Source organism: Ctenopharyngodon idella, chromosome 9, assembly GCF_019924925.1.
Source record: "Ctenopharyngodon idella isolate HZGC_01 chromosome 9, HZGC01, whole genome shotgun sequence".
Lineage (NCBI taxonomy): Eukaryota > Metazoa > Chordata > Actinopteri > Cypriniformes > Xenocyprididae > Ctenopharyngodon > Ctenopharyngodon idella.
In genome coordinates, this window is record NC_067228.1 from 19,689,750 (window position 1) to 19,715,972 (window position 26,223).

A 26,223-nucleotide genomic window follows, 5' to 3' on the forward strand; every position below is an offset into this window, starting at 1 on the left:
TTATATTTGTAAGATTTTGTCACGATATTTTATCACAATAATATTGAAAACTTCGTTTAACTCTTCTATTGTTTGGTACAGAATAAACAAAAGATGACTTCATTTGTCCAGCTGTGTAGGAGAAGATCTCCCTGAAGGCAAAGTCTTGGACACATCCAGGTGTAATGGCAGCAAACCCATAAAGTGTGCCAAGACATTTCTCCCTCGCTTCTAAACTTTAGCACAGGCGGACAAAGTGTCTTTCACAAAGAGAGGGGGTAGAAAAGAAAGGGTGCCAAACTACACGAGGCAGGGCCAAGCGTTGTATCAAGCAGGAGGAATGACTGATGGAAAGATAAGGGACAAAACCAAAGAGAGCAGACCAAACAGGAAAAGCAGGCAAGCAGCAAATGGAGGGGTGTAGCCTGGGTCGACACAGAGCGTATGGTGGACGCTCACGTTGCATGTATCTGCTTTTGTTTAGTGCAGACAAGAAAGCACTTTTTTTTTTCTATCTCATAAAAACATTCCGGTAACTTTTCTCTTTGTGGTGCATATAAAAACATTTCTAACTAGCATGTATCTAGTAACAAAATCACTCAAGCATAACAAATATGTAACCTATTTAAAATTAAACCAAGAATGTGGACATATTCTGTGCTGATTTTTTTTTCTCCCTGTGTACAAAAGACACACAAGCCATGTTGTGCCTTATACCCCACTGCTGTCGAGTTTTCTTTTATGCATTCACATTCAGTTCGGCAGCATCAAATCCTCCAGAGAGCCAGCATTGTCCTCTTGCTTGTCCCCTGGGTTTCCCATCACATAGCTGCATCTCTCAAGCACACAATATAACACCCAGAAGATCCAGCGGCAAGCGGGCTCTTTTTAAACGCTCGCACGCAATTTGAGGAAGATTAATTAAAATGCTATTAAAGCCACTGCTGATTGTGTTGATTCTCAAAGACTTTGCAAATTATTCCACTTTTACTGAGGCCTTAAACAAACGGACTCAATAGCCTTTCACTGATTTCTCCCTCTGAATAATAAACATCTGTTATGTCATTATGCACAGAAATAAAAGGGACACATACTTTCCCCAGTGATGTGGAAAGAACGTTTTGCACCAATAGAAGATCTGCGACTTTAGTGTTACAAATGTATGAGCGCCGTGGTTTCATATCGACATGGTTCAAACACTTTCAAAGGCTGGGGTTTGCTCTAGTGGACTTGAATGTGTAGTCTCTGGTGCATAAAGTGAAACATAAGACCTAGTAATGACGCTTTGTCTAATAGGATACCAAGCCTGAGGCATTAAGGAAAATAAAAAAAACTACATAAAGTGAACAAATTAGCCTCCATTTTAGTGCATCTGTCTCTAAAAACGTTAGGGAAGCTACTTCAAAACTGAAACTACAGTCAAGTGACTCTTTTTCTTATATTAATATATATTTACAGACTGTTAAAAAAATCTTTTCCAGTTTACAGTCACAAATATTAATACGTGAATTATTTGAAACGCATTAGACCAACAGAATTCCCCCAAATGTTGTACCAATTAGTCAAAAGTTGTCTGAAAAAAGAATTTCAAATTGAAAATTTGCTAAATATTTTTTTGAGTTCCCAGCATGCATTGCAGCAGGAATGAATTATGGGATTATTGTTTCGCCGTCTGGTCATTATTGTTAGTTATTTATTGTTGAGCTTATCTTTATATTAAGTTTATATTAAGCTTCTTCTATGCATATGGCTACCAACATGATATATCAATTTTTTGTGTTACTAATTGAAAATTTGGGTAACACTTTGGTATGAGGAACACATTTTCACTAACTACGACTTTTGCCTCAAAAAACTCTTAATTTACTGCTTATTAATAGTTAGTAAGGTAGTTGCTGTAGTGTTTAAGTTTAGGTATGAGGTAGGATTTAGGGATGTAGAATATGGTCATACAGAATAAGGCATTAATATGTGCTTTATAAGTTCTAATAAACTGCCAATATGCAAGCTAATAAGCTTACTAGTTAAAAGTGGGAATTGTTCGCCATACTAAAAAAGTGTTACCAAAATTTGTTGAACAATTAAAATCTGTAGTTTGGAGCAAATTTATTAACTGAATCAGGTATTTCGCATTTAGTGCACAAACAAATTAAACTGACAAAACAAAGTAGTGTTTTTAGACAATATTAAGCCTAAAGATGTGAATGCATCATTTTAATATTGCTTTTCCTCTTTTATTCTTATATATATATATATATTATATATACACTGTGTGTGTTATATATAAACTAAATTCTACAAAACACTGTAATCTAAATAATAAATAAAAAAATATTTAAAAAAAAAATAAAATAGTACACTTTGACACAAAGTGAATCTTTTTTTAATCTGTTCATTTTAAACAATTATATGAACTTGAATGAATCAAGACTTTCCAACACTATACATGAGAGAATCATTTAGGTGAACCAATTCACTAGAATCAGACTTTCTAACACTACATGTGAGAGAGATTAATGTAAGATGTACTGATTCACAAGAATCAATCTGACTTTCCAGTGCTACAAAAGGAAAAATAGAGAGGACCGCTCAGCTTGATTAATCCCTCAGTTTAGACATGTCATCTAAAAACAATAGCTTGTGACTGGAAAAGCTACAGGGCTTTGAAAACATCTAAACAAGATGGGGGTTAAATTAGCTGCATCACTACTTTTATTCACTTACTTCCCAACACTGTTCTATAATCCCTTCATAAGGCATTTAGTGTGTTTTGTGCTATTAGCATACATAAAACACTATTAATGCTGTATTAGCTTTAAATTTGGTAATACTATTTCGATAGTCCACTTTAGACATTCTCCTAACTACAAGTAACTTTGCAACTACATGTCAACTTATTCTATTAACCCTAACCTTAACCTTAACACTTAACCTTTATACTCTAATGAGAGTTAGTTGACATGTAGTTGCAAAGTTACTTCTAGTTAGCAGAATGTGTAAAGTGGACTGTTTTGTTTTTGATAATTCAATAAAGACTTAAAATCTAATCTAAAATATGTACCAGCTCCATTGTTTCATTATTTTCATGTTCGCGTATCACTTTCCAATTGTGTGATGCAAATAGGCTCAAAAGTCTGGTTACCCCTACAAAACTCTCCCCAAGGATTCGAAACTCTAAGTTCAGTCTCATTTCCCACTCTGCGCTCAGCAGCAGCGAGTCCTCAGCTCTCTGATCTTCTCTAGACAAAATGAGACGCAGCAGCTCAAACAGAGGGAGCCTGGCGTATGTTATTCCCTGCGCTACTTGAATAGATAATGCTTCTCTTTACTTTCTTTATTCCTTCAAAAAAAAAAAGCATCAGAGGCCAAATATTAATTCTTTCTGTCACCCAGCAAAGCAAGGGGAGAGCGACGCACCCAGCATACCAGCTTGTGTTTTAGCATGATTAAGGCACACATAAAGGCCTTTCGTAGGCAGCTTTGAACCTTGCCATTGAATTCTTTGTTTTTTGTGCATATATTCAAACTTATTCCCCCGCACTGCAGGAGGCTGATTCTGAAAGACAACATTAATGAAACATATAACAGGTAAAGACAATGGGATTAGCGCTATCCTAGCTCAGAGCATTTCCACCCAGGCTGGCAGGTTCGACGGAACACCGTTATCCGCTCTCCCCCCTTCTCCACGCCCATGAATCTCCTTTTAAAAAATGCCAATAGTTGTGATTGCTTAAAGCTCGATCCTTCGGCTCCATAAAGATGTGCGTGGAAAGAATCACATCAAGGAATGACATTGACAGAGGAACTGCTGACTTGCATCAGTGTTTGTCTTTTGATGTGAGAGATCAAATCGATGTACACGCTCTCGTCGAATGCCATGCTGGGAGGGGGGAAGATGGGGATTAGCATTTCGCAGCCCCGAGTGGTGAAGGTGCCTGCTTGCCTTAAATCATTAGTGTTTACGTCTGCCTGCGCCAAATAATCAGGTTTTACTAGAGCTTTCTTGAGGGGAGCTGTAAGAAGCGTTCTCCTGCGCTGAGTGAAAGATCCTCTTCGCTTCCTCAATTATTAAGTGGCTACATGGGAAATAGGGAAACATTAGCAGGTGTGTAAAAATTTTAAAAGATTAAGTGCTTCAAAAGAGTCACCCAGGGGAGAAAACAGGAACGTGAAACTGCTTTGGCAGTAACCAGGCAGTGAAACAAACGCTTGAGCAGAAAATGGTTATAGGAGATACACTGCCAAGAGTTAAGTGCATTTCTGAAGTTAAAGCAATATAAATAGAGAGATATGAGAAGGGTCCAAATGAAGAGTGGTTAGAGAAGAAAACAAACTTCAAAACCTACAATACACTTCAAATACATATCCTCAAAGAATGGCCAATATCACCCACTTATTCCCTGCAGTGTCTCAGTTATGCATTGTTCGTGAGTTATGAAAGTTAGTTCTGTTTGAAAAATTAAGCAACAGACATTGGGCCTTATTCTTGTGACAAAGACAGAATTTCTGAGCAAATCATTCATAAAACCATTTGTATGCAAACTGTCACATTTAATTAAATTTGATAATTGATGTACAAAATATTTTTTATGTAGGATTTTCAGAAAATTGTTCTGCTTGTTTCACTTTATTAAATGTATGTCTGTATGTAAGCAATAAGGTACGAAAGGCTTCGCGTCGTGCCTAACAACGCCCTTCAGCCGTGACTTATTCACGATACAGCACTAGCCTCGAGTACCTTATTGCTTTTATAAAACGATTACCACACAATACAAATATTAAAGCCAAAAATATGTAACAATGCAACTTTCATGAATTAAACTCGTACTAAAAGCCTTCCTTCCGCCGAAAAAAATAGTCCCTGACCGTGAACAGCGAAGACTTTTATATTGAAAATGGAACAAGACGCAACTGACAAATGCTTTGACTAGCGCTGTCAGTCACGGGAAAATCCCTTAACTGTTAAAAGGACAAGATAATACATCGGACATTTAAACAGATTTTTTTATTATGAACATAGGACTGACCTGAAGGAAAATGCTAAATCTGAATGCAGGTAATAAACTCGCTCACTCGATCTCTTTCTCACAATACTCTTCTACATAATTCAGTAAGCTTCAATGAACAATATAAATTGAGAACATACAGTTTACGTTGCTAAGAGTGGTTGCTAAGGGTGTTGTGTAGTGATACACAGAACCGTTGGGTGAAGCGGTCATAGCCGTGTTTTGTTGTGAATAAAATACAGCTATTGACCAATCAGCATCACGGACAGGAACTAACTGTTTTACATATATATATATATATATATATATATATATATATATATAGCGTTTTGTTCTATCTACGTAACCTATTTAATCCTGACTTCGAATCAGATCAGTTCATTGCAGCGCACCGTGGGATTTCGCTTGCCCTCCACCTTCCCCAGCACCACCTGCCTATATCTGCTCGGCTACTGCAAGGCTTTCCTTGAATTCACTAAATTCACTAAATGCCTAAATTCACTTCAATGTCTTCATGTGCATTTTAGAAGTATTCCCACTCATCCAGCACTATCATCCGGCATAGCAGATCTAGTCTGCCAAGACCAAACCTATGTACATTCCATGTATATTAATAAATGCTGTTTAAATTCATTCCAAGAGTTGTCATGTATACATGACAAATTATATATAATTTGCAGTAATGCTCATCTAACTTTATATTATCCCTTACTTTACTTTATATGGCCTTGAATTCCTTCATTGTGTAGTCATCTCTCAATAAAGAAATACTTATCCTTGGCCATATACTGCAATCCTACAGGCGATTAATGAACGTATCGGAGTGTGTGTGACACAGAACAAAGTTGTTAAAAGTTGTGCCGGAGTGACTTTGCGGTTAGAGTATTGCGCTTTTCTACACTATTTGAATTCAGAGGGCTTGCTTGCAACTCTACGCTAATGATCAAAGTTGAGAGGGGAAAAATCTCCTGAGTGTAAGTTATGAGGATGAGACGAGCAGAGGAAAATGCTTTGCTACCCAGCTTTGAACACTTTTACACTTTCCAATAAGCTTTGTTTTTTAATTGGCTGAAATTAATCTTAGGGATGTAGATGCCTGATTTGCATTCATTAAAACTCAACCAAAGAAGTCATGCTTAATTCCAATCAAATTTGCTTAATTATGCATGGCGAAAGAATCCCAAATGAGCTAAGGATTTTTGTTAGCTTTCCTTTTTTTTTTTTATAGCAAATAAAAAGCTTTTTTCTTTTTGTTTCCTATGGCAAATAAAATGTAATGAAGCTGTCTCTTTGTGTTCTGCTGAATGTTGAGGAGCTGGGCTGCGGCACCTTGAGTCTTTGTTGAAAAACAATATTATGGCTAAAGTAATTATAGGAATCTGCATTTTTCATTGTTAATTGTGGATGTCAGCATCATTAATTTTAATTTACAGCGGGCAATAAAATTAAGAATACTTTGTGCTGATGTTTTAAATCATGCCAGTGAAGGCGATGCATTATGCAACTTAAATTTCAAGAAGATATTGATTAGGGCAGATAGCCTTTTCTATGAATCTTAAACAGGCAGATGCAAGATAAAGCCTGAGGTATCACTTTCGCTCGCTGTCACTGCACCGGACGGGGGAAAGGACATCCATAGTCCCTGTGATGCTACTTTGGCAGTGAAAAATAAGTGATGGGAATGAAACGTAGAATAAATATACAGGAGAAATAAAAAGGAACGCAGAGCTCATAGTATATTCTATAAATTATTGTAAGCAACATCACTTAAGTATGGATCTGAAGACTATTTATAATGTCAAAAGTACTGTTGCAATATGCAGAGTGAACATTTTTATGCCCTTTAAGTAAATTATTGGATTTAGTTCAGCTAAATCTCTGAAATAAGTAATAAAAATGGAAATATGTAAGTGTGCGGTGCCACAAAAAGATGGCTTAGGGGGAAACATGTCATATCTTAAAATATTTCAATCAGTGTGCATTTGTTTCAGCCAGGCACCCATCCATATGTCCAGTGATCTATGTTTCTTTAGCGACAAAATATGTGCGACTGGCAGTGTAACAAGAGCACTTTAGGTTGTCTCTATTGTGCAGGACAACACAATGTGCTTGCACCAACACCATTTGATTAATAGCCTCTTTTCTTCTTTGGTGTACAGGATATATCCAGCTGCAAGAAGCTTTGGAGCATTGTACTTGGAAAACAAAGGAAGAATAAAATTGATCTTTCTGGAACCAGAAATCAATGAATAGTTATTTCCTGTGTCATTCATGTTATTTAGACAGACTTAGTTCTGACTGAGTTCCCAAAGAATTCCCCTTTCTACTTCAAGTATAGCAAGGACTTGGCAGTAAATGTAAAGCGTAGAGTTATATTTGGCTTAATTAAAATGCTAAGACATTGCAATTTCAATGTGAAAAAGAGATATCTATCTATCTATCTATCTATCTATAATTAATGATTTAAACAAGATAAATGTTTAAACTGCCAAAAACTTGTTGAAACAAGAACTCATGTTGCTCCAAACCTATATGACTTTCTTTTATGTGCAGAAAACAAAAGAAGATATTTTGCTGAAGATTTCGATGGAAGAATATATCAACAAAACAACATTGGGCCCCATTTACTTAAAAAAAAAAAACAATGATTAGCATTTTCATTTTTGGTTGAACTATCCCTTTAAGAATTCAAGATATGAAATTGTCAGTTTTTTTCTTATACAGAAACAAAAACATTACTGCCAAGGAATAAATAAAAGACATCACAGCCAAGCACGGTTATAATTGCCATGTTTGTGGTCCCTGGTTAGATTTATGTCTAGAAAGATTTGCCTGTGCTTGTTCTGCATACAGGACTATTATTTCTTGGGGGTGATTGTGTTGCTATCACAAAAGCTTCTCTGCTCGATTGTTCTGTTTCAAAGTTGGAGGGCTGCCCGTGGCCTTTTTTATTACTCAGGCAACTCCAACTATCAGCTCCATTTTCCTCTTCCTGCTTTTTTCCTGTCAGACACTGAGACAAGTCACTCCAATGTAACAATGAGGGTGATTTCATTTGACTTATCACACACACTAACGGCTAAACCAGCTGCCCGGACTTTGATCCAATGCACTTCCTGCAATGGATTTCCTAAAACAGGCAGTAAACAGGCTGGAACTATGCTGTCATTTCTTAAGAAGAGCAAAACATTTCAAATTGATTATTTTACCTGTTGCCTGCGTCCCACTGGACCAAGAAGAAACCAGGCCTGCCCTAACAGCGCACCGACCTACACGTTTTCCCAATGCAAATCTTGAGACAATGGTGTTAATTCAGCCATGTGATCGTTGAATACCGCAGGGGCATTAAGACAGGAAACCATACGGACGTGTAGCGTTAGCATACTTCTGAGGGAAAAAAATAGCCCACATGGTTTGGGAAATGCCCTTTTATTCATACTACTGTCCTTCGTTTTCCCGAAGGTTAACACGTAGCCATTACTTCTATTGTATTGCGATTGAGAGAAAATAAGTCACACGCGCTCTTAAGGGATTTTCCTTTCTCCATTAACTATTCTTTTTCACGAGAGGCTAAATCATTGACATCGCTTTAGGCTTTCTGGTCAACACGGTTGAATATAAAAGGCTCAAGATTAATTCAGCAATCTGTGACATCATTGTGTGAATAATTCATTCTGAAGGCCAGATAAGAAATGATCTGTGTGGAAATTAATAGCGCTTATTTAATAACATTCTCCCACGGATTCTCTGTGCTACACGCCGGTGCTGGAGTAGCGGAGAGTGGGTTCAAAAATCAAGGCGGATGATTCATTCGCACTCCTCTGGTAGTTGAGTTTGATGGATCATTCTTAAAAGCATCGTCGCTAATCTTCGGCTCCTCTTTTTTAGGTTATTCACAGATCAGTGAGTTTTCCGGCTAATCCGGGTTTTGATGCTCCCCTGTCTGTGTACATGGTATTCATCATATCTTGACAAGAGGAGTCCTTCAGACAACAAATAACCTTCAGTAAAGGGACATGAGCAGTAGATGTGCAGTTATTTTGGATATGTATCACAGAGGGGTAAGAACACAGCAGGAGATGAATGGTGTCCTTGTTGGCAGTGGGAATGGACCCCTTTTTTGGTTCCTCGGAATAATCATTCTGAACCCTAGCCATGCCTTCGACAACTTAATCAGACAGCCTACTACCTGTAAAGTGGCTGGGCTGATTTGATTGCCATTTTTATTGGATCCCCCGCCCATAAATCAAAGCAATGGGGACGGTTCTACAGACATGACCACTCGTCATTCGCTAGTAGCCTTGGAAACATTGTTGCGGGAGTTGTGCAACTGTCAGTGGGGGTAAATCAGACTTTGGAAATTTTGCCCCTTCTCCAGAAGAGCGTTATGGTTAGAGTAAATCATCTTGAAAATTGATGTCACTTTGCCAAAGTGGTTCACCTATCCCTTTGATGGGGCTCTGTCATTCCGTGTCAATGTCAGCACTTTCATCTTACTTTCTAAAAAGTGGCTTTTCCACATGATGGGCGACTAAGGGATCGCTAAACTGCAGAGGGGAACTTTGTTTCAAACAAACTGCTTGGGAACAACAGTCTTTAGAACTTCTCAAATTTCATCCCTAAAGGAACAGTGCAGCCCAAAACAAATATTCTTGTCACTATTTATTCACCGTACTAAACTCAAATGCTATAATTTCTTTCAGTGGTGTAAAAAAGCAGAAATTTTGAATTAAGTTTAGAAACTTCTTTTCTGTACGTCCATGTTGTCAAGCCACAAAAAAAAAGGCAAAAAAATGGCCGCAATGATCTGGAACAGCGATCCAGCACCTTTGAATCAAAATGACAAAATCAATAAGAAATACCAGCACACACAAAATCTCCAAAATGATGATTATTTTCATTTTTGGGTGAGCTATCCCTTTAAGAAAACAAGATCTGAAACTGTCAGGTTTTTTTATTGTATAGAAACAAAACAAAAAAAGTTTATGCACTCCTACATTTTTTTCTCCTACATTTTACACTCTTTTTGAATATGCTGTTATACACTGAAAAAAATGTCAGATTACGGAAGTAAAAAGGAATGCAAAGGGCAAGTAATGCTGACTATAAAATATTAATTTCAAAAAGTAAAAACAACAACAAAAAAAAACTAACTCCAAAGGAGTAATAAAAAGTATTAAAATATCAAGGATCTCTATTGAGATGTCCATTCCAGTAGTGTGTCAAAAGTGAGAGCACTAATGATATGCTAAAGATTGAAAATTACCATCTCGGATATGTCTAAACCAGTAAACTGGTAAACAAGCCTCCTGTTAGGAACAGGGATGATTTGAATCAACAAGGGTGAACAGATATGGATACTCCCTGCATTAGTGTTAATAGGAATAGATTATGGAGGGATTTGGCGATGTGACCTTCAGTGTACTAATTGAAATAGTATTCAGAGTCAGCAGTGGAGTAATCAAGTTAAACACAGAATCATAAATCATCATGAGAAGCGCTGTCACAACTAAGCCATTAGCCCCCTGTTTTTCATCCACACACCCTCTTGGAAATATCTGCCACGCCGCTCCGTAGGTTAATAGGAACAGAAATGGCATTTAAAGTCTATTTGGATCAAATGTACTGCGCGCCTGAAAGTAGAACTTTGCTAATTTGCAGGTAATATGAATTGATGTGGTTATGGTAAGGGATACTTGAGCCGACAGTGGAGTTGGACTTCAGAGACATACAGTTCATTTAGACTCTAGCATACAGGATTCAACAGGTCGTACTGCATTAAAATAATTTAAATAATTAAAAAAAAGAATTTTGAATCTTGCAAATGATGAAATAAAAATATTTGTTAAAGGGTTAGTTCAACCAAAAATGAAAATAATGTCATTTATTACTCGCCCTAATGCCATTCCACACCCGTAAGACCTTCGTTAATCTTCGGAACACAAATTAAGATATTTTTGTTGAAATCCGATGACTCAGTGAGGTCTGCATAGCCAGCAATGACATTTCCTCTCTCAAGATCCATTAATGTACTAAAACATATTTAAATCAGTTCATGTGAGTACAGTGGCTCAATATTAATATTATAAAGCGACGAGAATATTTTTGGTGCGCCAAAAAAACAAAATAACGACTTATATAGTGATGGCCGATTTCAAAACACTGCTTCATTAAGCTTTGGAGCATTATGAATCAGCGTGTCGAATCAGCGGTTCGGAGCACCAAAGTCACGTGATTTCAGCAGTTTGGCGGTTTGACATGCGATCCAAATCATGATTCGACACGCTGATTCATAACGCTCCGAAGCTTCCTGAAGCAGTGTTTTGAAATCGGCCATCACTATATAAGTCATTATTTTGTTTTTTTTGGCGCACCAAAAATATTCTCGTCGCTTTATAATATTAATATTGAACCACTGTACTCACATGAACTGATTTAAATATGTTTTTAGTACAGTAATGGATCTTGAGAGAGGAAATGTCATTGCTGGCTATGCAGGCCTCACTGAGTCATCGGATTTCAACAAAAATATCTTAATTTGTGTTCCGAAGATGAATGAAGGTCTTTCAGGTGTGGAACAATATGAGGGTGAGTAATTAATGACAGAATTTTCATTTTTGGGTGAACTAACCCTTTAATCATTATGTATTAAAAGATTAGTTCACTTCAGAATTAAAATTTCCTGAAAATTTACTCACCCCCGTGACATCCAAGATGTTTATGTCTTTCTTTCTTCAGTCAAAAAGAAATTAAGGTTTTTGAGGAAAACATTCCAGGATTTTTCTCCATATAGTGGACTTCACCAGGGTACAAGAGGTTCAAGGTCCAAATTGCAGTTTCAGTGCAGCTTCAAAGGGCTCTACACGATCCCAGATGAGGAATAAGGGTCTTGTCTAGCAAAACGGTCGGTCATTTTCTAAAAAAGAATAAAAATTATATACTTTTTAACCAAAAATGCTAGTCTTGCACTAGCTCTGCGATGTGCCACGCATTACGTAATCACATTGGAAAGGTCACAAGTGATGTAGGTGGAAGTACCGATCCAGTGTCTACAAAGCGAACATACAAAGACTAAGTCAAACGGCCTTTACAAAAAAAGGTAAAACAACGATGTCAGACGATTTGGAAGTTGGAGGAGAAAATGTTTTTTGCCCTACCACGGTACTTCCGCCTACATCACGCCTGACCTTTCCAACGTGATTCTGTAATGTGTGGCGCATCGCAGAGCTAGTCAAGACGAGCATCTGTGGTAAAAACGCATATACGTTTTTTGTTTTTTGGGGGAAAATGACCAATCGTTTCACTAGACAAGACCCTTATTCCTCGGCTGGGATCATGTAGAGCCCTTTGAAGCTGCACTGAAACTGCAATTTGGACCTTCAACCCGTTGTACCCTGGTGAAGTCCACTATAAGGAGAAAAATCCTGGAATGTTTTCCTCAAAAACTTTAATTTGTTTTCGACTGAAGAAAGAAAGACAAACATGAAAATAAAACACTGTTTACCTGCATGACAAAGAACATGTTAATTTGTTAAGTTATTGAAATATTACCTTAAAATCTCAGGAGGTTCTTCAAGTGAATATTTTAGGTCAAAGGGGTTTGGCTGACAAAAATGTTTGGGAATCGCTACACTACAAGAAAGAAAATCTACTGGAGGGGCACATCTGGCTGAATAAACTCTGACATTCAGCATTTGTGGTCACTTCCTGTGTTCAGTAGCACAGTTCCTCTGTGACACTGGGTGGTTTGTCAAACTTCCTAACATCTTTATCAATATCAACAAGTACTCTCCTAGTAAATAGCTTTTTAATTGTTGTGAAATGAGTGAATTAGATACTAAACAGTCGGTTAGCGTCAATGAAACGTCTTTCACAGAACAGTGACCACCAAACTTGTCAGAACCCTGATAAGAGGCTGAACTGGAATGCTTACATGGCATTAATCAAATAGCTACGTCTAATTAAACGGGTTTAAAACACGGCTTTTTCTAAATGTTGCTCAGGTATTGCAATAATTTTTGATCACCCAAGCCTGGAAGACAAATAATTAGAACTGCCACACCATTCTGATGAGTGATGTCAGCGTCTCGGAGTGACCTTCCCACTGCTAATTAATTTTCATCCCGAGAAAAAAAGACCCTGTTGTTGCACATTATTAATTGAGTTCATGAAAAGATGCGGCTGATTAATTTTTGTTGATAATACTTGTCATTCCAGGGAGCGTTGGTGATCATTTTATGGCTTTTTGTTTTAACGTTCCTTAAAGTTGGTCCGAGTCATCTGCGGCGCGATTAATTTGATCCAAAGCTGGTATCACCGGACCAACTACATTTCGAGCTCATTAGAAATGTGTTGCTTTGCTTTTGAAGTGTATTTACTGTACACCAGATAAAAGCAATGAGTTACTGTTCAATGTCTGCCAGGTCATATCAGAATAACTGACACACTGAGTACAAAAAGATCACGGAAGCTGTCAAAATCATTTATCTTGTGTTTAACGCAAAACTGCATTTACTCAAGCTTACTTTTTGTGAAACTCTGAAGTATAGCAAGTCACTTTATTTACATTAGCTGTGAGGAAAAGTTAGTGAACCCTTTGGAATTATCTGGAATTCTGCTGAATTGACAAGAACGTCCGACTCCAATTACACCCATTTTAAGATGTCAATATCATAAAGCTTTATATATGTAGAGCTATATTCCCTCTTTTCCTGTCATTGGTCACTGTAGCAAAATGGCTAGTAAAACATTGTTCTATCAATGATCTTGATTGCTTAAATCATGTATTCAATAAAAGTATGGCACAAATAAGAGCAGTGGAGGAGCAGTTAGCTCCAGACATGAGCGCCACAGTGAACCTGAGAACGCAGGTTCAAGTCTGTTGTTTATGACCTGATCCCACTCCCCTTTTCCCTTATTCATTTCCTGTTCAGTCTAAATCAATATGTGAGGCATAAAAAGCCTCCCATAATAAAAAAAAAAATAATGAGATCAACTTTACTTATTACTTACAAAAAGATCAGATGACACTTGAAAAGCCATTCATAGAAAAAGAGAATTCCATATGCTACAAACTTTCTTTCACAGCTGCATGGTGTCATTGTAACCGTCTCGTAATGTTGTAGGTAGTCAGTTGCACTCAGAAATATTAGAGCTCTCAGGAGGCCTTTCTCAACATAAAATGAGTCCCCAGCTCAGAAGGGCTGCTATTCTTTGATAAGGTATAGCTGCAGAATGCTGTAAAGAAAACCATTATGAATTGATAATGCTGGGCACAGACTTGCTAATAGAAAAAAAAGTCATTTATCCGAAACGTCTCACAATCGTCTGTGAAATGCAAGATGTCATTGAGCTGGTGAAAATGCGTCCCTTAATGAATATTCTTACAATTTCCAAGCATTGTCCTTGACGGCCTAAATGTGAATAGCACAGCATGTCATGGTTGTTAAATTACATAAATAGAACTGTAATTAAACAGGAGCACTGTTATATTTCACTTCTTTATGATATTATGCTTGGCATAATAAAATAATACTTGAGGACTAATAAACAGAATTCTCTGTGTAATTTCTGTAGCAACATACAGTTTACAGTTAGCAACACTGGCCTTAGTCTGAAGTCTTAAAAGTGCTCAGAATATGATGATTTAAACTGGATAAATATTCTTTAATTAAGCCTCATGTGAATTGATAACACCTCAGTTGGAGGGATACATAGACTTTATTGGTTTACGATATTAATCCACTGGTTTGTGGTAATTGTCATTCCCAGAGAAGCTTAAAACACAACAACACGTACTCAGAATGCTTGTTTTAAGAGGGGGAAACTCAAAAAGCATATACAAAAGCATATCCCATAGTTTTCAGACTCAGATCTCATAGTCAGTCTGTCCTGAAAGTTTTGTAAAGAATCATGATTTCTCTATAGAAGTTAAATTTTTGTTCCCGGAAACCTGTGGTTGGACAATGCATTAAAACAACTAAAAGCATAGAATTTAAAACTACTTTAACTGCAGCAAGTACATAAATTAATAAAAAAATAATATATGGAATGTCAATTTATGACAGTTCCACAGATCTTGCAAATGTATTTCTATCCAAATACTGCAGTTATAAAAGTTGTGTTAATGACTATGGAGATTTTTTAAATAGGTCAATGTGACGGGTCATATTTTTGTCCAAAGGCCTTAATAATAATAAAAAACAAAGATATGACATACAAAGTATGTAAGGTAGTGCAACTAGATTACTTTTATTGAATCCAAAAGGTTTTAATTATATTTTGTTACATATAAAGGTATTTTAAAGATTTTGAAGTGTCAAAAGGCCATTCGGTTTAACCGTCCAAAGGCCAATACAGCCATTTCATTTGTGATTAAAACATCTTAAAATCTAATAAATGTACATATTTTTTCTTCTGGCATGATTTTATAACATCATATATAAACATAGTGCAAAATGGTATTAAAATTATGCGTAGAAGTCATTGCTTTATTATGAGAAAGAATGTCCGGAAAAATGAAGTTCATTGATGTCATTCAGAGTAACCAATATAAAGGGACCATTTTGGATCAAGTCATGCGGTCAATATCATGTGACAGGATGTGACATCATTCAGACACCTGCAAAGGACCAAATGGTTGTGAAGCAAAGTAACTAACTCTCTCTTAACTAAAATTCATGTTTTCACTTGCTCATACGCATGTCCCGAAACATCAGGTCATTCGGTACAACCGCTATAAAACATGGAAAACTTGTACTAAATATAAAATGTTTGATTGTCCTTTCACTAGCTAGCTAGATATCAGCCTGTTAGCATTGTTTGAAAATATCATCATTCGGTATAACCAAAAGTGTTAAAATTTTGGTAAAACAAATGACTTTTTTGGTGACAAATTTTGTCCATCTTGTAAAAAATGACAAAAGCAGTGTTAATTGATTATAAAAACCACAATATCATTGTTAACACTTAAAACTTCAAAATTAATTATATCTCCATTATGGTTTTTTTTTTTACACTTTTAAAAACCTTATCCGTCAATGACCCAAATAAAAAAAATATACAATTATTTTATTTAAATGTATAATTAGTGTTATATAAAAATTAAAATAATAAAATAATAGATGTCTATAGTTAAGTTATATTTAAAAAAAAAAAAAAAAAAAAAAAAACAGAACAGGCTTACTCTAAACAGACTTTGAAATGCTAAAGAGCTGAATAAAAGAATAAAAGTATTGGCGAGCAATCTAAGAATCTAAACAGAGGGGATATCAGGGGATTAATGACTGATTGCCATTCATCTCTTAACCTGAAGGAGGTCGGCTGCTTGAATCCTCCTTCTCTGGAGGTGAGCATATGGACAGTGCATCTGTTTTTGTGGCAAGTTGAGCGATTCTACATCGAGTATAAAACTGGGATTCTGTCCAACTCAAGAGTAAGTTGTCCCCACCTGATAAATGGTGTATGCTTTCCAGATTGCATGTTTGACCATTTAAACTTAATTAATCGCTAGTGTTCAAAGATATCATTTCAAGTTGTTGTGGGCTTGAAAAGTGCTGTTTGTAAGTGTGGGCACATGAAAAAAAAAAAAAAAACACACCAGCAACAACAACAACAACAACAACAACAAATACTATGAACCACTTCATATTTTCAAAGGCTGCTTCCAGTTTGGGAAGCCATAGTTAACACGAGCAAGTGTTTGTCTTTGGAAACATTAACTAAACATTGAAATAATTCAGAAAGAAACAAATCAGCTTTCTCCAAAACAATATAGCTTTCAGCACCACCCACTGGTAAGAAATGTCCCATTTAAATACTTTGCCCAACAGGACTGCGGAGTCTCTCTGAAATGACATTCTCACATGCTCTAATCTCACAAGACTTTGACCCTCTGTCATTTCAGACAGCCTTTCACCTCTCACTCACCCCATCAGAGAGCATTCAATCATCTGTAATTGTGATCACACATCACCCTTACAAAACAACTGCTGCAAATGCAATCTATAACTGGACCCAAAGAGAGGGAATGGAAATCCCATTCCTGGGAGCTCTAAAACAAACAATGTGTTAGTCCTATCAGTAACCTCTATCCTGAGAGGACAAGGTTAACATCGACACTCTGTGAATTGGTGCACCCAAAATAACAATCGCACCGAACAACACAACACAATCAAAGCGTTCCCGCGTTCCCTCATTGTTTAATTTTCTGGTTTTTATCTGCGATATCTCCCAGCGTGCTCTTATCTTTGACCCTCAGCTTGTAGCTTTGTGGCAGCTTCCCTTTTAGATGGCTGATGACCTTGGGAGGGATGTCATTAAACCCTGACCCATTTGATGATCCCCTCATGTGGAATACATATGCCAAACGGGAGCCGCTTTCACGCAGCAGGGGTGACGTGAAATACTTACAAAAATATGACTTGACACACTTTATCAAATGGGGAAAGATGAAGACAAAACAGCTGCTGCTGCTGTCGTAAGCAATCTGGCCGTGATTGAATAAAAGTGTCAAGAAAAGGGCCGCTTGATGGTCTTTTGTTCTCTCCCATCCAGGTTGATGTTAGTTTGAGCTGTCAGGAGGGAATCACAGCTGTGTGATTTATCAATACTCCAGTGACCTTGTAGCCGATGGAGGATGAGAGCACAGCGCCCCCCTGTTTGAAATCTTGCTGAATGCCCAGAAACTATCCACATTTTGGGTCTGCATGCCAAGTGGCACATTGGCCAAAAAAAGGGAGTTTGCTTGCATTGTGGATTTCTTTCAGAGTTGCAAAAAACTCAAGTAAGAAAGAAAAATAGCAACATTTAACAAAAAGGTTAAATGAACACAGCATTATTATTCTAGCTTAATTTATAAATATACTATCGTTCATACATTAATGTTCATTTATACAACTTAAGGCAGGGGAAATTGTTTTTTTTCTTATGGATTGAGCCAGAAATTCCAGTTTTATTCCTATATATATTCTGAAGGTTTTTACAGAGTGGTTTGTTTATATATCATTCAACTGAATTATCTAGCATTTTATTCCAAAAAAACATGGTGATTTTTCTTCCTGGCTGTTGACAGTATTTTCTGATTTATGGAGTGATAAAAAGCCAAAATCCCCTCTGTAAAAACTCTAATATATCAACAGATTGAAACAAGAGTTTTAAACCTTGCCTTATCCAATGTTCAGATTTCTGTTTTGGAAATGCATATAATTTAATAGTGCCCCAGTTGCATATTTGGTTATTAACGGGAAAAAAAGTGTTACCGCATATTTAAACAGCATATTTAAATAAGCATTTCAGAAAACTTGTAATACAAAACCATTGTCTTAAATGTACTGATTAATCAACTGGGGAATGTATGGTGATATTTATTTTCTTTATCTAAATTTACCCTGTTCACCTGTAGTGTCTTGCCTTTAAATAAATAATAATTTCAATAATAGATTGTCAAAATGAGCTTTAATGTAACTTATTATCAGAAAAAAAGATATTGAAATTTATCATATACTGTATCATACAGAGGTTTAAAAAAGCTGTAGTATGTTTTTTTTTTTTGACATGCTTGCTATTTTATTCAGAACAAACTAATTTAATATGATCGTCCTGCTGCTATTTTTTAAAACTTGTTTAGTAATTTTCTTTCCTATTCTGATGAATGTCTTCATTTTTTTTTTCAAAGGACAAGCATTGTTATGATGAACCAGATGTTATACCAGCATTGCACATTCATTACTCCCATAAACCCATCTGTGGAATAGATTTTATGCAAATTTTTTCAGGGATCTGCATAAATAAAGTCCTAATTAATACCTTTGAAGAAACCTCTGTACTGCTTGATACTAAAGTGTTCTTAATTATGAAGGAGAAGGTAAGATGCCCCCAGGTAAAACTCAACAAATGGATAGCGATCAAGAAACATGGTGAGTTTTGTACTCCGGACCTTTTGTTCTTATGTGGTGGAATAATAATTAAAATAATGCCACCTAATGTATGACCTGCTGTGATCATTTCTCATTGGATGGCTATTTGATAGATTACTGCTCGCATTTATTTAAGTGGAATACTAGCCTGCATGTTTAAATAGCACATATGATGCTTAAAATGAGTGGGAAATATTTATAAAACTTATATCTGTCACATTAATATCTTTTTGTCTATGCCAGCTAATGTTTTATTTATTTATATAAAATAATATATTAAATATATAAAATATACACACATGAATGTCTTACTTGTCTGAATAGAAAAATACATCTGTTACATGTGTTCTGAGAAAAAGTCTATAATCATTAGTTTTCAAATTTGCAACTTGGTTTGATATTTTGTCACCTAAGACAGTGACATTCATAAATTTTAAGTGTGGCTTAAGTGTCTAAATACATACAATACAGTGAATCCAAGAAGTGTGTCATATATAATATATCTGATTGCACTCAATTCAGAACAATTTCCCAGGGTACACTGGAAAGTCTATTTAAAGAGGTCTTTATATTAATGCTTCTCAAAAAAACCTAATTAATTTCCCCCTTTTTCACTAGGAATGCACAACATGTTTAACCAGATGCCTTTGGACCAGTGCATTGATTGGCAGGTCTGTTTTTCACCAAACACTGATGACTTTAATGGTGAAGGTGCCCCTTTGTTCAGATTTTATTGACTTGAGCCAGAAGAGGCTTAGCTTTATCATAGTATTCCACATCAGTTTCAGGGCTTAACCAGCGCATTTCACATGACAGTAAATAATACTGTTGGTCAAATAATTCATTAGCACAACAATAAGGAGAATAATAATAGGCAAATCTGAGCGTGTACTTGAAGCCGAACAGAGACGAGTGAAGGGAAGGGAGGGGTAGGCAGAGGCTAATAGAGACAGCTTTGTCATGTGATTAGTGGTCTGCTCTGAAGGAATCTGGCCAATGACTAAACAGGAGGAGGTGTGGACAGATCAGCTAATGGCTGGGAATGCGACAGCTGAAGAGGTACCAGTTACTCTTGTATTGTCTCATATACTTCAGCTCATATTTTTTTTATTCATATAGTATTTAATACAGCCTTAGTACAGTAGCCCCAAAAACATTTTTGGACAATTAAAAGTCACACTTAAAAAGGAATATAACTGCATTAGAATTACAATGTCAAACCAAGAAGCATCTGTTTTAAGAAAGATAACACACTTTTTCAGGAAAAATTTCACAAAAAAAAAGTTTTGGTTACTGGCATTCTTCCAAATATCTTCCTTTGTGTTCAGCAGAACAAAAAAAAATGTATGCAGGTTTGGAACTACTTCTTTTCATTTTCAAAAATGAAAATTATCCCATGATTTACTCACCCTCAAGCCATCCTAGGTGTATATGTCTATTTTCTTTCAGACAAACACAATCGGAGATATATTTAAAAATATCCTTAGTCCTCCAAGGTTTATAATGGTTGTGAATGGGGGCCCAAATTTTGAAGACAAACAAAATGCCCCCATCCATAAAAAAATGAATCCATACGACTCCAGGGGGTTAATAAAGGCCTTCTGAAGCGAATTGATGCGTTTGTGTAAGACAAATATCCTTATTTAAAACAGCCATACGCATTCGACGTACGTCCAAAAATCATTAACTTCCGTGACGTAGTACACAATGACATGACTTACTAAGCGTTATAGCGTAGTACATCATTGCGTAGTGTAGAACGTCATGTCATTGTGTACATAGCATTTTGGACGTACGTCGAATGCGTATGGCTTTTGCGCTGGAAGCTCGTTATTTTACTTTATAAGGTTTTAAATAAGGATATTTTTCTTACACAAACACATCGATTCACTTCAGAAGGCCTTTATTAACCCCCTGGAGTTGTATGGATTAATTTTTTTAATGGATGGGTGCAATTTTTATTATTTATTTTTTTTGTCTTTAAAATTTGGGCAGCCATTCACAACCATTATAAACCTTGGAGGACTAAGGATATTTTTAAATAAATCTCAGATTGTGTTCGTCTGAAAGAAGATAGTCATATTCACCTAGGATGGCTTGAGGGTGAGTAAATCATGGAATAATTTTCATTTTTGGGTGAACTATCCCTTTAAGGGTGAGTAAATGATGACATAATTTTCATTTTTGGGTGAACTATCCCTTTAAGGGTGAGTAAATTATGACAGAATTTTCATTTTTGGGTGAACTATCGCTTTAACTGCATGTTTGAGCTGTTTTACCTGAAAGCAACTTACACTGACATATCTTAAAATATGTCAGTGCCTTTGTTTTGTCTCAAGATGCACATCAGTAATGTTTTTTTTTTTCTAAGGCACATTTATAATAGCTACTTAAATGTACTAATTTAACTATGGCATACTCCTGGCTTAATCTAAGCCTTGTCTGTTAAACCAGGCCATACTGTTCAAAATTAAGACATTAAATATCTGGTCACCTGTGGTTCCTCTGCTAGGACACCTGTGTGAACTTAAAGAGATCTGACAGCTGGTTAAAAGTAATTGCAAAAATGTCTGAGAAAGTTAGTCCTGAGAAAATCATTTGTTTGCAGATGCCATTTGGCTGAATTAAAAAATGATTTTGCAATTTAAGTGTGGCTTATTTGTCTAAATACTTTTTGGGGCCACTGTAAGCTATTTCAACACATAACATCTGTTCTGTAGAGTATTTTTTCCTGCTCCCCTCCAATCTCACAGCTGAATAGAGGCATAATGATCTGAGCCTTCAGTGAATATTACAGCATTATAATCTTATTCGTTTGATGCAGCAATTGGACAGATGTTCTCTTGATTTGACGCTTTTTTGGTTACAAAACGTCCTCCATGAGGCTTACAAATATTTACCCATGTAGCAGCGTGAAACTCGTTATGCTGGCGTAGATAAGCTTTGTATGTTTGAGCAGAGCATTGCTGTGGCGTTCCTTAATTGCTTCAAATATACAAACCGCTCAAAGACATAAATACATTGTTTTCAAACAATGTGTTAGTGATAAGCGCACAAATTTAGCTCACTGTTTTTAACTGTCAAATTATGAAACTTCCTCAAGTGGGTATCAATGTGCAGAACTGAATTCAGTGAAGATTTAGATGAATTTAACTGAACAAAAACAACATGACAGATTGTTTTTCTTATGTTTAACCTCAAGTTTATGTTTCGTACTTGCTTTGTACAATGTAAAATATCCCCTGTCAGATTAATTAGACACATTGTACTGTATCATTGTGTGTTCATGACAGAACAGTGTAAACAAAAACTTTTACTTTATGTTTTTTAATCAGTTTGTACTGGGGAATAAAAAGGGGAATTAATAGTCCATTTGCGCATTTCATAAAATTCCAGGCACGAACCTCGTAAAAACAGTTTATATATCTTATAGGTACCTTGCTAATAAAATCTCTGAGACCAGAATATCACTACCAGACTAGAGAACTTCTTAACTATCTTGTTCCTTTGAATTTAGATACACTTGAGTTCCCATATCATTTTGTTCATTCCAGCATTCAACAAAAAAGCAGTTTCTGCTATCAGATGAATCCTTTCTCTCTCTCTCTTTCTTAAACAAGGGATGGGTTGTCTAGCAAGGAGAACACCTGAGAACGTACCGGAGCCAACCATCCCAACCGAGTCAATATGCAATTATTTCAACTGAAGATCCACCACTGTCCACATCAAACACTCCACATTCCTTTGGCAGATTAGCCGAAATTATCTTTTATTATTTTGGCCTGCATGGACGAATTGAACTCTATCTGGTCCACATTGCGATGAAATTTGAGACAGCTTGAATGGCAGTGGTATGTTTGGAGTTTGGATAATACTTACCTTTTATGAAAGGGCCAACGGCGGCGGGAGATTAATAACTGAACACTGAGTGCCTTTCACTGATACCATCCCTCTGGTCGTCTTGTAAAAGCCTGTTGAGAGGTTAAATTAAATTGCTGTAATAAATGTTTGGTTTCAGCGACGCTGTATCATTGAAAATCAAACAAACACCGACAGGCTTTTGTGCGATGGGGATCAGTGAGAGAAAATGAATAGATGAGGGGTGGGGGGCATGTAGGGAAGTATTATGTACATTTGAAACAGACTTGTTTTCACTTAAACATTAATTAAATTGGAGCTAGAGGAACAATTATATTGATGAATGTTTTTGGAGCTACTGTAATTAAATTAATCCATTTAATTAACAAATTATATTGAACTTTTCCCCAGAGAGCAACATTAGACTTGTGTTCTCTCTTACAAACAAGCAAAAATAATGTTGTGGAAATGATTGTAAAGATCAGAAGGAAATGAAACTGTGACAGAGACAAAGACAAACCGGTGGTGTGTGTATTGTCATCTGTAGTAACACAATCACGGGTGATTGTGACGCACGGGGGAAAACATAATTGGATCAAAACTTTTTCATACCTTAATGGGCTACTCTGGAGAGATCTGGTTCCCTCATTTGCAAATTAAATTTGATAGCATTCTGACAGCACATTGCAGCCCTATAAATGTATTTAAATCACTAAATTATTACAACAGCTGACATTATGCTCAAAGAAGAAGTTCAAATGCCTTAGAAGGCTCACAATTGGATTCATTATTGCATACTGTATCAAGGAAATGAATTACTTATTAACACTATATATTTTAGTAGGCTACTATTGTAATAGCCTACTACAATGGCTCACAAAGCAGCTATATATTATTGTTGTTATTATTATGATTATTATTATTATTATTATCATTAATAAAACGAAATAACAGAATATAATTTATTAGAATAGAATATGATCCCTTTAATAACAGAAAGTGTTTTTTTATTCATGAGATAGGTCTCAGGTGACTCTGTCTGATGACTAAACAATGCCATCTAGAGGCAGCAGGCTGACACTACAGTAAGATTGACCCACTCTGACAAGACCCGTGGCCTAGATAAAATGTTCACGATTCCATGTCACCAAGAAAAACAATGACAGACAAAAGTAATAACTAAATATGTTATGTAAATCTAGGCTATATTAGTCAAGATTTCTGTACAAAATTAGTTCCAGAAGTGACAAAGCCAACATCGTAAACACAGAGAGAACTTTTCAATGACATAGTACGGTAACTCACCCTGCGTGAAGTTTTCTCATTAAAGCTGAAGAGCGAGTCTCTGGATGTTGATTCTTCTTAATCAATTTGGGAGTCCGTTGGACCTGTTTAAAATGAACAATAACGTTACAATACAATCTGTTAACCACTTCCGGTATGAACGAAGGGAAATAGAAAAATATGTCCGTATAATTATCTCCCTAATCCTAGCCTCAAAGATTAGCGTAGAATCCAGTAACGAGACAAAAGGCTGTTCTGTTAAAGGAAAATCAATGGAGTAAAAAGTTCGCTGAATAAACTGTAATGTGTGTAGCAGCTTGAAAATAATCTTCAACTATTTTTTTTTACATATTTATTTTAAATTGTGTTATTTTTGGTGTTTACTACGAAAAAATAGCCTATAATTATTTTATATTTCACAGACAATTTTGCGCAATCAATGACGTCATGACCGTTGTATGAATGGCTTGTTGGCGCACGTTGCTTTTTTCAAGGAAATGCAAAGGCTTCTGTCTCCTCCAGTATGAGGAACTTTTTACCCCCGGTTTCACAGACAAGGCTTAGGCTAGTCCTAGACTAAAATACGTGTTTGAGCTGTTTTACCTCAAAGTAACTTGCACTGACATATCTTAAAATATGTCAGTGCCACTGTTTTGTCTCGAGATGCACACCATTAATGTTTTTTTCTTGTGAACGTTTATAAAAGCTACTTATATGCCCTAATTGAACTAAGGCCTAATCCAGGCTTAGGCTAAACCTGGTCTGTGAAACCGGGCCTTAGTGATTTCAGTGACAGCAGAGTCATTCCTATGAATTCCCTTACGCAGTAGGCTACAATGTACAGTATGTCGCCAATATAATGTATGAAATGCATGTCTTGGTTTGAATATATACTTGAAAAATACTCCATGTGCATCATTATTTGTTCTCTTTCTCTAATCCCCAAAGAAAACCAACTTCTATAGGCCTATATTCAATATTGTAGTGTTTTGTAATGTTCCTTTAATAAAATTATTTAGAGAAACGTATTAGCATTAGCATTCCCATTCATCTCATGTAGGCTACATAGTTTTTTTTTCTTTCTCTTTAACCTGGCATACACATAAGACATTATTAATATCTATTTTCAAATCAGTTAAACGATTGTTAGGCTGCATAAAGTAGGTCAGCCGGAACTGGGAACACTTCCAATAACACCTGATGTACTGTTGTTACATCATAAGAAGAATGGCATCTACGCTAATATTAGTCTCTCTGTTTATCCCGAGTTTTACCGTAGTCAGCCGGGCCGTATCCAGATCAGATGGAGGACCTGCGCCTAAACACAAGCACAACACATCCCTAAAGTATCAGCAGAGACTGTGTCAACTAGACTATCCCCTGTGAAGGCCTCATCGACACGACAGCCATATACCAGCGTGATGAATCCAATCTTCAACCAGATGGAACTGGAATAAATATTTTGTATGTTCCAATCCCAATCTGACTTCTGACCTGTAGTGCTGCCTAAATCATAAATCATGCACTGTTCGTTTGTTGGCCAGAGGAGAACTGGCCCCCCGAATGAGCCTGGTTTCTCCAAAGGTTTTTTTTTTTTTTTCTCCATTCTGTCACCTGATGGACTTTGGGTTCCTTGCCACTATCGCCTCTGGCTTGCTTAGTTGAGGACACTTAATATTCAACCATATTATTGATCTGCCTGCATTGACACCATTGTATGCGAACTGAACTGAGCTGGACGATGACACCACTGTTTTCTCCAGAGCTGCTGTATAGATAAATGAACTAAATTAATAACTAATGAATCAATAATGAACTTACTTAAGAAGGACAACTGACACTATTTTCTTCTAGAGCTGCAAAATTATGTTTCCTGCTATACTGTAAAGCTGCTTTGAAACCATCTGCATTGTAAAAAGTGCCATATAAAAAAAGGTGACTTGACTTGTATTTTTGCTCACTCATTTCTTGGCTTGCATGGAGTTGTGGTATCCACCAGCAGGGGCTAACTAGCCAAACCTTGACCCCTTGGCAGTAAGTCTAAGCAATATGGGTTTTATGATGTCTGTGAAGTTTAATATAAGCATGTAAAACTTATAAAAAATGAACTTCAAGTTGATACAAGCTATCTCTCAGTCTCTCACTGACCAACGCTACAATTTCTTGTCACTGTATAATTA

General features: G+C 36.3%; 1 long non-coding RNA gene across 1 annotated transcript in view; it reads right to left on the reverse strand.

Moving 5' to 3' along the window:
• LOC127518291 (uncharacterized) overlaps positions 1–26,223 on the reverse strand; it is a 36,873-nt gene extending 10,650 nt beyond the window's left edge. The window contains exons 1-2 of the long non-coding RNA XR_007931524.1: positions 24,065–26,223; positions 22,781–22,872 (exon numbers count right to left, since the gene is read on the reverse strand). This is a non-coding gene — a long non-coding RNA (uncharacterized LOC127518291). The remainder of the gene's footprint in view (positions 1–22,780; positions 22,873–24,064) is intronic.